This window comes from Chrysemys picta, chromosome 8, assembly GCF_011386835.1.
Source record: "Chrysemys picta bellii isolate R12L10 chromosome 8, ASM1138683v2, whole genome shotgun sequence".
In the NCBI taxonomy this organism is placed as follows: domain Eukaryota; kingdom Metazoa; phylum Chordata; order Testudines; family Emydidae; genus Chrysemys; species Chrysemys picta.
Window position 1 is genome coordinate 13,642,468 of NC_088798.1, and position 12,097 is coordinate 13,654,564.

The following is a 12,097-nucleotide window of genomic DNA, read 5'->3' on the forward strand; positions in this document are numbered from 1 at the left end:
AGAAGAGCAACAAGAATGATTAAAGGTCTTGAGAACATGACCTATGAAGGAAGGCTCAAAGAATTGGGTTTGTTTAGTTTGGAAAAGAGAAGACTGAGAGGGGACATGATAGCAGTTTTCAGGTATCTAAAAGGGTGTCATAAGGAGGAGGGAGAAAACTTGTTCACCTTAGCCTCTAAGGATAGAACAAGAAACAATGGGCTTAAACTGCAGCAAGGGAGGTTTAGGTTGGACATTAGGAAAAAGTTCCTAACTGTCAGGGTGCTTAAACACTGGAATAAATTGCCTAGGGAGGTTGTGGAATCTCCATCTCTGGAGATATTTAAGAGTAGGTTAGATAAATGTCTATCAGGGATGGTCTAGACAGTATTTGGTCCTGCCATGCGGGTAGGGGACTGGACTCGATGACCTCTCGAGGTCCCTTCCAGTCCTAGAATCTATGAATCTATGTGCAGTCTGTTTTTAGTGGTGGTTAAGAAATAGAGGTTATGTAGGGTATTACGGTGTAAGGCTCTGTCACTGGTAAAAGACCCTGTAAACCTGCAAAAAATTAAGCTCTGAGTCCAAAGGGAAAGGAGTGTTTGCTCTGAGTCCACAGGGAAATGGGTAGAGCCCGGAGCCCATGGAGGAGTAAAGCCTGGAGCCCACGGAGGGGTAAAGTTAGGTGCATTTTGCCTGGAGCCCTAGGAACTGGGAAAAGGTGGGTGCCCTATTGTGTGCAGGTAACAGATCTGAACTGATAAGAGTCTAACACAGTAAACAATAGCAAAGAGCCTGTGCCTTCTGTCAGAAAGGGTCGCTACCTATCTGGCAGAATGACCACCCCAGAGCAACAAGAGAGAAAGGGAACAAAGAAAAGGGACCAGGAGGGGTGGGGGCTAGTTGAGGAGCCCACCCTCCTTGCTAAATGGTTAGTGGGACAAAGCCCGTGCCCATGGGAAGGGGCAGTTCAGCAAGGAAAGCAGGATCAGGCCCAGATAAGCAGGCAGGCAACAGATAAAGAGATTGGAAAACAGGTTGGGAGCCCTGAGGGGCATAGTGGCAGGAGTAAGGAAAAGAGTAAGTAAGTACAGGCATGGGGAATTCAGATGCTGGGACAATACTGGAGACCCCCCCAAACAACAATTCAAAGTTGAATTCTTTAAGTAGGTGCTAGATTGTGCAATACAGTCAGTTGAAGAACATTTCATGCAGCTCAAGGAACACAGCAGTATATTTGGGATGTTGTATGATATTCCAAAACTCCTCACTGTACCTGAAGAAGGCCTACACCAGCAATGCAGGGCACTAGAGACAATGTTGACACATGATGACATGCGCGATATTGATACGAGTGATTTAAGTGATGAACTGAAAGCCTTTTCAAGATACATTTCAGCAAGATCAACTCCAAAGGCTGTCCTGGAATATATGTGCACAAATAAGATGACCACCCACTTTCCAAATGCTTTTGTTGCTCTGCACATACTTCTAACACTTCCTGTAACAGTTACCAGTGGAGAACGCAGCTTCTCCAAGCTGAAGTTAATAAAAACACATCTACGCTCCACAATGATACAGGAGAGGCTGGTCAGCCTTGCAACCATCTCAATGGAGCCTGAGCTGGCCCAGACTGTGAACCTTCAGGAAGCAGTTCAAATCTTTGCAACCAAGAAGGCATGGAAAGCACCACTTTTATTATTCAAACAGATAAAAATGCCAGTGCTTACTATGCAGACAAGAAAAGTTACATTTGCTGTTCAGGCGTTTGCAAGTTAAGTGTTACTTAAAATTTCTGAACAAAGCATTTAAAGTTTCTCCTTTATTGGGGTAGGTAGCAGAGCAGTACCATGAGAGGAGTAGAACAGGAAGAAGGCAGAACTGAGACCTTTCAAAGTTTTGGTCCAGTGAGGGGGCATCGGGGCGTCATTTGAGCTTCCTGCCTCAGGTGCCAAAATGTTGTGGACCGGCCCTGAATGGGTAAATAACTGGCTGGAGTTTTTATGTTCTGTGGCCCCTTAATCTGATGTGTTTCTTACTCTGCTTTCCCAAGACTCCTTTTTGCAGTTAATTTTTATTTACGTTTCTGAGGTTTACGTTGTTTGGGGTTTTGGTTTGGGTCGCCAGCTGTTTTTCTTGGAATATGTACCCATTGACTTCGGTACGTTCCTACTATATTTGATGGAATTTTCCTTCCTTGTGCATTGTTCTGTATTTCTTCAGGGCACAAATCCAGGGCACAAACAGTGTGTAATCTGTTTTTTCAGTCAGTGGATTTCTTGTCACATTTCCACAGGACATGTTGGAAATAGTTCATTCGCATTTTCTCCATATTGCTGCATCCTTGTTTGTACAGACATATTTTGTCCCACAGAATTGGCAAAGTCTTTGGTAGCTCTGCGCTGGCATGTTCATATAGCCTCTGTGTTTAGTGATTTCATCAGTTAATTAAATCCCCTCATGATATGGGATAGAGAAACAGATGGGCAATGAGCCAGGTATGAGAATTTAGAAGTTGAAGTTCACTAGTGAAACCTTACTGGACTCTGTGTGTACAAATGTATTATTTGGAAACTTCCAGTCAATTGTAAACACTCGGCATCAACCCATACTAGGAAACAACACAGATGGTGCCAGGTGTATAAATCTGTCACAAGACTGAACTTACATGAAAACAATATAACTCATTCCTTCTCACACCATCGCTTGAAGAGGAAACATGGCTTCTACACTTGAAAAATCAAGATAATCTCATCTGGGAAAACAACTGTTGGCATGAGTGGCATGTGTGGCAAATATGATATCATTGGAGTCACATCAAAAACAAAATTAACAGATTGCTTCTTGCATTCAAAACCAACATGAAAACAAGACTTGGGGCCAGATTTGAAACTGGTGTTAATTCTTAACGTCCCATTGAAGTTGACAATTTGCACCAGCTGAGGTTCTGCTCCTTCTAATCTCCTTCTACTGATGTCCTCCTTCTAATCATGCTAGTTTTATTGTCAACATCATTTTGGATGTATTTTGATTAGCTATGTCTAAATTAATACGTCTTCAGTTCTGCTCTGAAAAGCCACACTGCACAAATGGCAAAGGGGAGTCCTGTGTGTGTCATCGCTGTGGGTCCAGCTTAAATTTGCTCAGCTAGTATACAAGGAAGAAGGAAGACGTGTGCAAAATTTGTGAGTGCAAGCTTAGAGGCATCCTCTGAAACATGGCCTTAAATGTCTTCTGGACTAAATTTGCTTTCCAGACAACCAAATATGTCACTCTCCCCATCCCATGTTAACTCTAGTTTCCTCCTGTCCCTCAAGCATGTTGAAAATGGGGGCCAAAAGAGTGCTAAAGTAAAAACGGGGAGAGAAATAAAAATTTGAGCTGATTAGGTGCGCCACCATTATTACAAAAACATAAGATTCCGGCATCAGCTATACAGATTTCCATTGATTTACTGAATACTTGATGCAATAATCTCTTTCATTCACTGTGCTTGTGAAGTATATTATGCCAGCAATTTGAGCTGGCTTATTTGTCAGATGAAAATAGTGGTTATTACCAAATTGGCTTGTTAGAGTTTAATCAGTAATAGATTTGCCTCAAAAAGAGACCGATGGACTACTTGGGTTTTTTAAAGAAACGAGTGAAAATGTCTTGAGATGTTTGTTCAGAAAACATCTTCACCTTGGAGACCGTTCAACAAGGGGGTTGTGATATGTAACACTTTGACTTGCAAGAAGCCTGATACACAGCACTCCAGAGACTACATTGACTCCAGTTGAAGGTATGATATTGATCATTAGGGCCAAATCCTTACACCCCCTTTGTGCCACTCAGGAGATGTACATTGGCTGTAATTCAGCCAGATGCCCAGCACAGAATTCCTCTGTCATAGGAAGCTCCCTGCTGTCACACCTGAGCTGTTGCTTGGCCCCATAACTCTGTCCTCCCTCTTCCTCCTGGCAAAGAGGGGTCATGACAGGGGAGGGAGGGAGTATGTCTTAGGCAAGGAGGGTGTGTGGCAGGGCTCTGCTCTGCAGCTCCTATCCTCTGCTGGCACAGGGGTCATTAAGCACTCTAAGCGAGTGGCTTTGTTTAGACCTCCGTGGCAAGAGCTCTAAGGGGCATCAGAGCTGGGACTGGCCTGATGTTTCCCTCGCCTCCCCCCTGGATTGAGCAGAGCTCTGGTATAGTAGAGAATTTGCCCCTTAAATTCGTCTCTGGTTTGGAGCCTAGCTTTCTGACCTCTCATCCCACTCTCTCCCCATGTTTTCCCATGACAGTTGAAGTCAGCATAGGTGTCTGAGTTAAAAGTCCATAGATTTCAGCAGCTGGGGTGGGGCGGGGCTGCTGGCAAGGTATTACCAGAACTGGGGGAGTCTTCAATTCTGGGATTCCCTTCCCCTGTTTGTCCAAGAAGCCCAACCCTCCTGACCTCCAGGACAAGTTGCAAAGCCTATTTGTTTAGCAATATCCTGGAGGCCGGGGTGCTGGGGTTTATTTTGGGCTCATTGTGGGAGTTAGTTCTGTACTTGGGCTGACCACATTGTCGTTCTTTGATGAGTGTACAAGCAGAAGGAGGTATAATGACAGATGCATTTTGGTAAGTAATAAAATAAATGTGTCTAACAGAAATGCACAGATGGGCTCAGTGAAAAGCCCAAAGATGAGCATTCAACAAGGGGGACTGATCCCTTCTATTAGGCCCATTGAAAAGTCCTGAAATCCTAACATGGGAGGAAGGCACCACAGGGCATCATGTGCTTGCTGACCGAGCAGTATTTCCCCTCAGACATTGGCTCTGTCTGAGGGTCGCCATCCAGATTGGTTAGTCTATGGCTCAATTCACGGTGTGAAGATCAACAAAATGTCAGCAACCTGGATTCATCAGGGCAACCAGCTCCTGAGAGTCTTAACCTTTCTCTGAGAGGACATTCTTCAAATGCCACTGTGAAATGTTTTGAGGAAAACTACAAGCCAGATCCTCAGCAGGTGTAAATCAGCATCGCTCCAATGAGCGACTTGGGTTTACACCAGCTGAGCATCTGTCCCGTTGTCTCCTTTTGCTCGTTAACTCACTTAACCCCTCCTCTCCATTTGTTTTGGTTTTCTCAGCTGGAAACAAGGACAGCTGCACCTAGCCCTGTTGGGAGGTACGAGAGCAGGTTGGTGAATTCGGTGCACCCTTTCTGTCCATGCAGTAGTAATCCGGATGGGAACAGCAAGGTGTTCTACCTACATGAACTAACCCCACAATTTACACTGAGCGTGGTATTGACTTTATTACCCAAACTGTTGTGTAGTGCTGTTTTGTGCCATGAAAGAGCTATCGTGTCTCACCCTGCCCTCGAAACGTTTGCATCTCAGTGGGAGATGAATGGATTTCATTTTGTTTTACCTGGATATGCCTCTTTATATAGCGAGAGAGATGAAGGTGAATACGTGATGCCGTGGGGTGGTTAAAAAGATTGCAGAGCATGAATTTGGTATGGCCACATTACTTATTCATGGGAATGTGACTTGGAAGCAACGTAGCTATCTCAGACTCATGGCAATACAGCCATTATATCAGTCACACTAACGTTATCATTTTGCTTTCCATGTTTATGCACAACCCATGTGGGAAGAAGATGCAGAAACAAGATGATAACCCCCCCCCATTACATCTTTTCACAGATCTAGATTGGTCAGGGACTCTCCTTTTACTGTGTATGTACTGTTCCTAACGCAATGGGATCTTGAGCTGAGACAGAGGCTTCTAGGCACGACTGTAATATAAAATGTTTGGGGGGGAAGGATGGCTCAGTGGTTTGCGCATTGGCTTCCTAAATGCAGGGTTGTGAGTTCAATCCTTGAGGGGGCCATTTAGGGATCTGGGGGAAAAATCTGTCTGGGGATTGGACCTGTTTTGAGCAGGGGGTTGGACTAGATGACCTCCTGAGGTCCCTTCCAACCCTGATATTCTATGATTAAACATGTAGGGTGCATACTGTTGACCATCTCTCCTGCCCTTACTTGCATGCTGAACGAACTGTAGCTTTGTTAAGGCCTGAGACCTCTTGCTGTACCTAGGTACAGTGAATATCACTGTGTGCTGAAGGCACTTTACAGGCCCTCAGGTGACCTGAGTTCAAACTCTAGCTCTGCCACTGATTTACTGTGGCACCTTGGAAACTTTCTCTGTGCCTCAGGTCCCTATCTGTCTATTTCAACTTTCCACTCTGAAGGGTTTGCACAGTGCCTAGCACAATACCACAGCAGCCTCTAGGTGCTACCACAGTACAAATAGTAAATATTAGTCCCTAGCCCAAAGAGCTTATAATTATCTCTCCATATGTGTTTGTACAGCACCTTACACAATGGCACCCCCTAATCTTTATTGAGGCCTCTAGATGCTACTGTAATAAAACTAAATAATAAGTGCTCCTATGCTTTTACTATATGTTGACCTTTCAATGGTGCCTTCTGTAACCTTCCTCTGCCTCAGTTTCTTCATCTGTAAAATAGGGATAGTAATCTTACTCGCCCTCACACAGTTGTTGTCAGGCTCCATTACTGATGTTTGCAAACTCACTGAGATTATTAGACAAACTATTATTACTATTAGGGCTAGTTGAAATGTTTCCTTCAAAACTGTTTTTTGACAGAACACTGAATTTTCAACTAACTGAATTCTTTTTTTTTTTTTCAAAAAGTGTCTGATTTCCATGGAAAATTTTGACTTTTTATAAAAAAAGAAAATTGAAAAATGTCAGTGGAAAACTTCAGGTGTTTTGGCCAAAACCCAAAACTTTTTGACTAAAAAACTGAAAACTTTAAGTTTTCAGCTGAAATCTGGTGTGTTTAGTTGGTTGGTGAAAAGTTTAAATTTTCTATGAAAGAAAACCCCATTTCTTGACCAGCTTTAGTTACTATTATTAATTTCTCTCCACATAAAGAGCACTCTGGCTTTTTACTGTGGTGTGCTCCATCACTACCGTATTTGATTTGCCCATAGCCTACAAAAAGTGTAATGATTAACATCAGTGCACAGACCTGGTAAGTGACAGTGAATATTTAAGAATTATTGTACCTGTTTAGTCAAACGAAACATGCTTCCAATTAATGTTGGTCTGCACTGTTTCAAAATAAATGTGTAACTCATTATAAGCTGGTATCACAGGTTCTGAGTTGAAATACATCCCAGAGGAAATGTATAACATATATTTCATATCAGGCGCATAAATCAAGAGAAAATGTGCATTATTTCTTTCTCTTATTACGAGATGCTGTAGTATTTAAAACACTGACAAGAATATTTGCCCACTCCCTTCTAGGTGCCAAAGCTCATTTATTGCAACTCTCTTTTATCCAGACGCCTGGAAAAATCTATTCGCAGGTTACAGTTTCATGATGAATTAAGGCCAGATTGTGTCAACTGTACATGGCCCTGAGGAAGGAGGGGTGCTGAGCTGCACTGTCAGAGGGGTGGTTCCCGAGGGAGGTGAAAGCTGTCCCTCCTTAGTGTCCATAGGGAATGCTGGACAACGTTGGTCAGAAAAACTGTTTTCACCAAAAAATGCAGATTTGGTGACACCGAAATGTTTTGTGAATTCATGCGGATTTGGCCAAATTGGTCATTTAGAAAAACAAACAAACAACAAATTCAGAAAAAATCAAACCATTTTCTTTTGCCATTTTGGAAACCAAACGTTTCAATTGTTCAGTTGGAAGTGATGTTTTGTTTCAAAACTTCCCTTCCTTTTTTTTAAGTTTAAAAACGATTAGATATGGTAGAAATAGAAACAACCCGTTTGGAATTGGTAGAAATGAAATATTTCGTTTGATCCAAAACTAATTCCCCCCCCACCCACCCCCAAAATTGCCAGTGAACTGAAAAATCTGTTATTTGCTCACCTGTACGGTACAGTGCCTCATCCATTTGAATGCTGCAGCTCTCTACAGCTTTACAAGCATTTCCCCACACTCCCTGCACCTTGTGGAGAAATTTGTGTCTCTGGAGCATGCACCCTCATTCTCCCCTTCCACTACATATCAGCTCCTGCATTGGATGTGCTCAGTGTGGGGCAGGGCATATGCACAGGATGCCAGTAACTTGGCATACAGAATTCAGGTCCTGTTCAGACCAGTGAAGGTTCTCCATGAGCAGGTCTTTCCTTCCACCTCTGAGCTGTTCATTCCATCTCCCCTTCCCCTTTTGGGTAGGTTCCTCTTACTAAGGGTCCTTAATCCTATAACATAACTGGAAATCCTGTTTCTATGCATCACATATAGAGAATTCAACACCTTGCTATGGCACCCTGCTCATCTCGTTTTCATGTGAACATCTCCCTGCTAATTCTTCTGCCACCTGGAACGCTCTCCCGAACCCTATTAATCAAATTACCAGCCTCACCTCTGCCAAGCCCCTCCTAAAAATCCATTCCTGTTGTGAAGGGTGAACTGATTAAACAAATAAACCAAAACCTGCCCACAAAGGCATTGCCATGGCCTAAAGTGAGTCGCTGCGTAGTCACCGCATGGTCTTGTTTTGGAGCCATGTCTCTCCCCCTTTCCCTCTCTTCTTACTCTTTCCTTGTTGGGCCCTGTCTACATTCTAGATTGTCCAATCTTCAGGCAGGGCCTGTGGCTGCCTGTCTGGTCTGTGAGGCACCTAGCGCACCTCTCTGGGCATGGTGGAAGTAGTTAGTAATAATTCATGCTGCCTTTGATTCTCTCTATGGGAGAACAGTCTGCCCTGAGTAAGGGGGAACACACTGATCTGCTGTCCCTGGAGCAGCCTGGGAGAGAGATTGTGACTTCCCACTGCTCCAGGGTGGGAGTAAATTGCACTGGGTCTGTACCATGAGTTCTTCAGTGCACTGGCTCAGCAACGACACCTGGCATGTGAGGGTAGAGAAGAGCCCTAGCTCTTCCCATTTCCCACCCTGTTCGGTTCCCTCCCATCCACTTGCGCGGGTATATGTGCAAGCAGTGGCACTGTGGAGCCTGCTTCACCTGCTGTGCTGCTATCTGTGATGTCGGTAGCTGGAGCAAGAGCATATGGGGGTGCCCCCTCGCACTTCTGTCCTGTTGCACTAGAGGCTACAATTTGGCCCTTCCGTATTATATTTCCTGAATCCGGGGCAATGTTTATTGTCATCCTTCTTCCACTTACCTGCCAGAGGGCAGATGGCCATTCAGAATACAGTTCACCATAATACTGACAATTGTTTGCTAGCTGAGTTGCTGATGCAGTTTTCCTGCTCCCATCGATCCTTTGTGTTTTCCAACCAAATTCTCCTTTCCTTCCTTTCGCCCTTTGTCCTTTGGATCAAAATTACTCTCTCAGCATTTTCTTCTTCTCCACACTTTTCTCCACGTCTTGTCAATGCACAGACAGTGACTTTTTCTTCCTCTTTTTCCTGGAATAGAAATGTTTTGCTTAGTTATTTTTAAATCCTGTAAGTATATAAATAAGCAACATGGCCAAATAAAAGCGGTAACCAAAGGCAGCCAAAGCATTCAACATGACTACAGTAACTCATCACTTAAAGTCGTCCTGATTAACACTGTTTCATTATTAGATTGCTGATCTATTAGAGAACATACTCGTTTCAAGTCGCGCGATGTTTTGTTACAAGGTTGTTTGGCTCTCTCCGCCCGCCCAGCGTTCCAGCCAGGGAGCGGGTTGGGCCATGGAGGCTTGCCCCACTCCACCTGCCCGGCATTCCAGCCAGGGAGTGGGCAAACCCCTGACCTCACTCCCCGGCAGGAGTGACAGGCAGGCAGAACGGGGCAAGCCCTGACCCTGCTCCCTGGCTGGAATGCCGGGTGGGCAGAGCGGGGCAAGCCCCCGCGCCTGAGCCCCGCTACGCCCCTGCCTCAACCAAGCTTCACAATCATCATTGGTGAGTACAGTATTAAATTGTTTAAAATGATTTCAAATTTATCCTGTATATGTATATAATTTCTTTTGTCTGGTGAAAAAAATTTCCCTGGAACCTAACACCCCCTCCCCCCGCATTTACATTAATTCTTATGGGGAAATTGGATTCGCTTAACATCGTTTCACTTAAAGTAGCATTTTTCAGGAACATAACTATGTTAAGCGAGGAGTTACTGTATCTCGGTCATTTCCCAGAAAAGAAATGCAAACTATTAAGGGCCAACTATTAACTGGCGCAGTTCCATTGGCTCCAAAAGTCTAAATGGGGGAGACACAGCAAGTGACATTCTCTGAATTCTTTGAAGGCATTACGGAAAGCTTTAAAATATTTTGCAATATATATAGAGAGAATATCATAGAGTGCTAGATAGTAGGCAGAGATACAGATATCAACATAAGAAAGAAAAAAGAAGACTTTGGAAAAAGTGGTTGTTTTATACATTTTATTAGACTCAAAAGGAATCAGTTGAGAAGGATACTACACAGACACTTTGGAAGCTGTTAACTGCTTGGTGGACATTCCAGTAGGCATGTTCAGTTACTCCTTGTGTCTCTCACTCACTTTTGACATCATACCAAGTCCCAAAAGATCTCTATTATTAAAATATCCTTGATTCTTAGACAGACCCAAGATATTTTGATTAAAGGAGGAGCGCTATTGTGACTTTCCTTCCTTTATTGCTCCACCCAAGATAAAGTGGACAGGATGTTGTACAGCATTGTGCCTGCTGTCAGTGTATGGTCTTGTGAAAGGTGCTGAATTTCAAATTCTGTACTCTCATTGCACTGCATATATTTAGTGCCAATGTGATTTGTTTCACATAGAAAGCTGAACAAAAGGCTAGATTTTCAGGATTTCCTGCTTGTTTCTAATATGCTCAATTAATACCTTTTGTTTCAAAGTGAATTATATGAGTGACCGAGAGTTAAGGTCCTGATGCACCAAGGCACTTCAGTATCTGCTAAAGTTTATGCTTAAGGAAATACTTATTTATCAAAGCACGTAAGCATGTATTTAAGTCCCATTGATTAAAACTGGCTTTTGATAGGCCCTAAAAGCTATTCATATACATTCCTTGTAGTTTTAATGATAGAGGTTTTAATTTGTTTCATATTTTCTTCCTACATTTCTATTTTTACTTTTCTTTCTTATCCCAAACGAGCTTGTGACCTCAATTTCCATGCAATTGCTGGGATCAGCCAGCAACAGATACTAAATTAACAAGGTTGTCTGGCAGCTAGTCCTTGTCCTGGAGACTGAACTTATTGTGAGCACTTGAATGATACAGTCATCATCCACAGCCCTGGGCATGTGATGAATGATAAGAATGGAATTCTCCTAGTTATTTTGCAGTGAGATGCTGCCACGCAAACAATTGGTTGTAGGCACATGAACCACAGTAGCCTCAGGTCAAACAGAGTCAAAATACAGCCTTGTAGTAAAAGCTTACGTTCCAGAAGAGCAGATATGTTATAGTATCATTACGACCCACATCTTTTAGAAGCGTATATTTTTGGTAGCTCTCACTTCTGTCTTATCTTTGTTATGTCTCCGTGGAGAGCCATTGTCTTCATTTTACAAGACACAATCGTCACATGTTTTCACGTTTTACTGTCCATCCCTCATTCATCGCAAAGGGATAGTCCAGCTGTGAAAGACAATATGAGCATGCCCTTCCCTCTGTGAGAGCTTCTGCAGGAAAAGCCCCAATGATGCACACATCTTCCCTGAAGAAATTTGTCAAAGCACTTCAAAATCCATCACAAGAAAAAAATTTTTAGAAAGTTATAATACTGAAAGGCTAAAACCTACTCCGAAGAAAATGTCTGATAAGAACACGGGTGGTGCGGATGGTTTCCCAAATAAAGATTCTGCCATTGGCATGGATCAGTAAAAGCAATGTGAATTTTTAGCAGCAGTTATATTATGGGATGCAAAGTGACCTAAATATATACCATTTAAAGCAGTCAATATACATATAAAGGCCAAGACCAAGGTTTGCCAACCCCAGTTATGTAACTAGAGATCATCATTAAACACACACAGTCTACTGAGGACTGTTGCATCAGCCCAGAGTGACCACAGTTCATGGTGTCCCCCCAGGCATCATGTAGTGAAGTTCCCAGATCTAGCTCTGTCCTGCAAATTCAAAATCTCTGGGACAGTCCTGTGGTCGGCACCAGGTAGGA

General features: G+C 43.3%; 2 long non-coding RNA genes across 3 annotated transcripts in view; one reads left to right on the plus strand and one right to left on the minus strand.

Moving 5' to 3' along the window:
* The window catches only part of LOC122173845 (uncharacterized), a 74,939-nt gene that overhangs the window by 46,087 nt on the left and 16,755 nt on the right, over positions 1-12,097 (plus strand). The window lies entirely within an intron of this gene.
* Positions 1-12,097, minus strand: part of LOC135972978 (uncharacterized) — a 60,852-nt gene that overhangs the window by 10,555 nt on the left and 38,200 nt on the right. For both annotated transcript variants that reach the window (XR_010589611.1, XR_010589612.1), the window contains exon 2: positions 9,137-9,383. This is a non-coding gene — a long non-coding RNA (uncharacterized LOC135972978). The remainder of the gene's footprint in view (positions 1-9,136; positions 9,384-12,097) is intronic.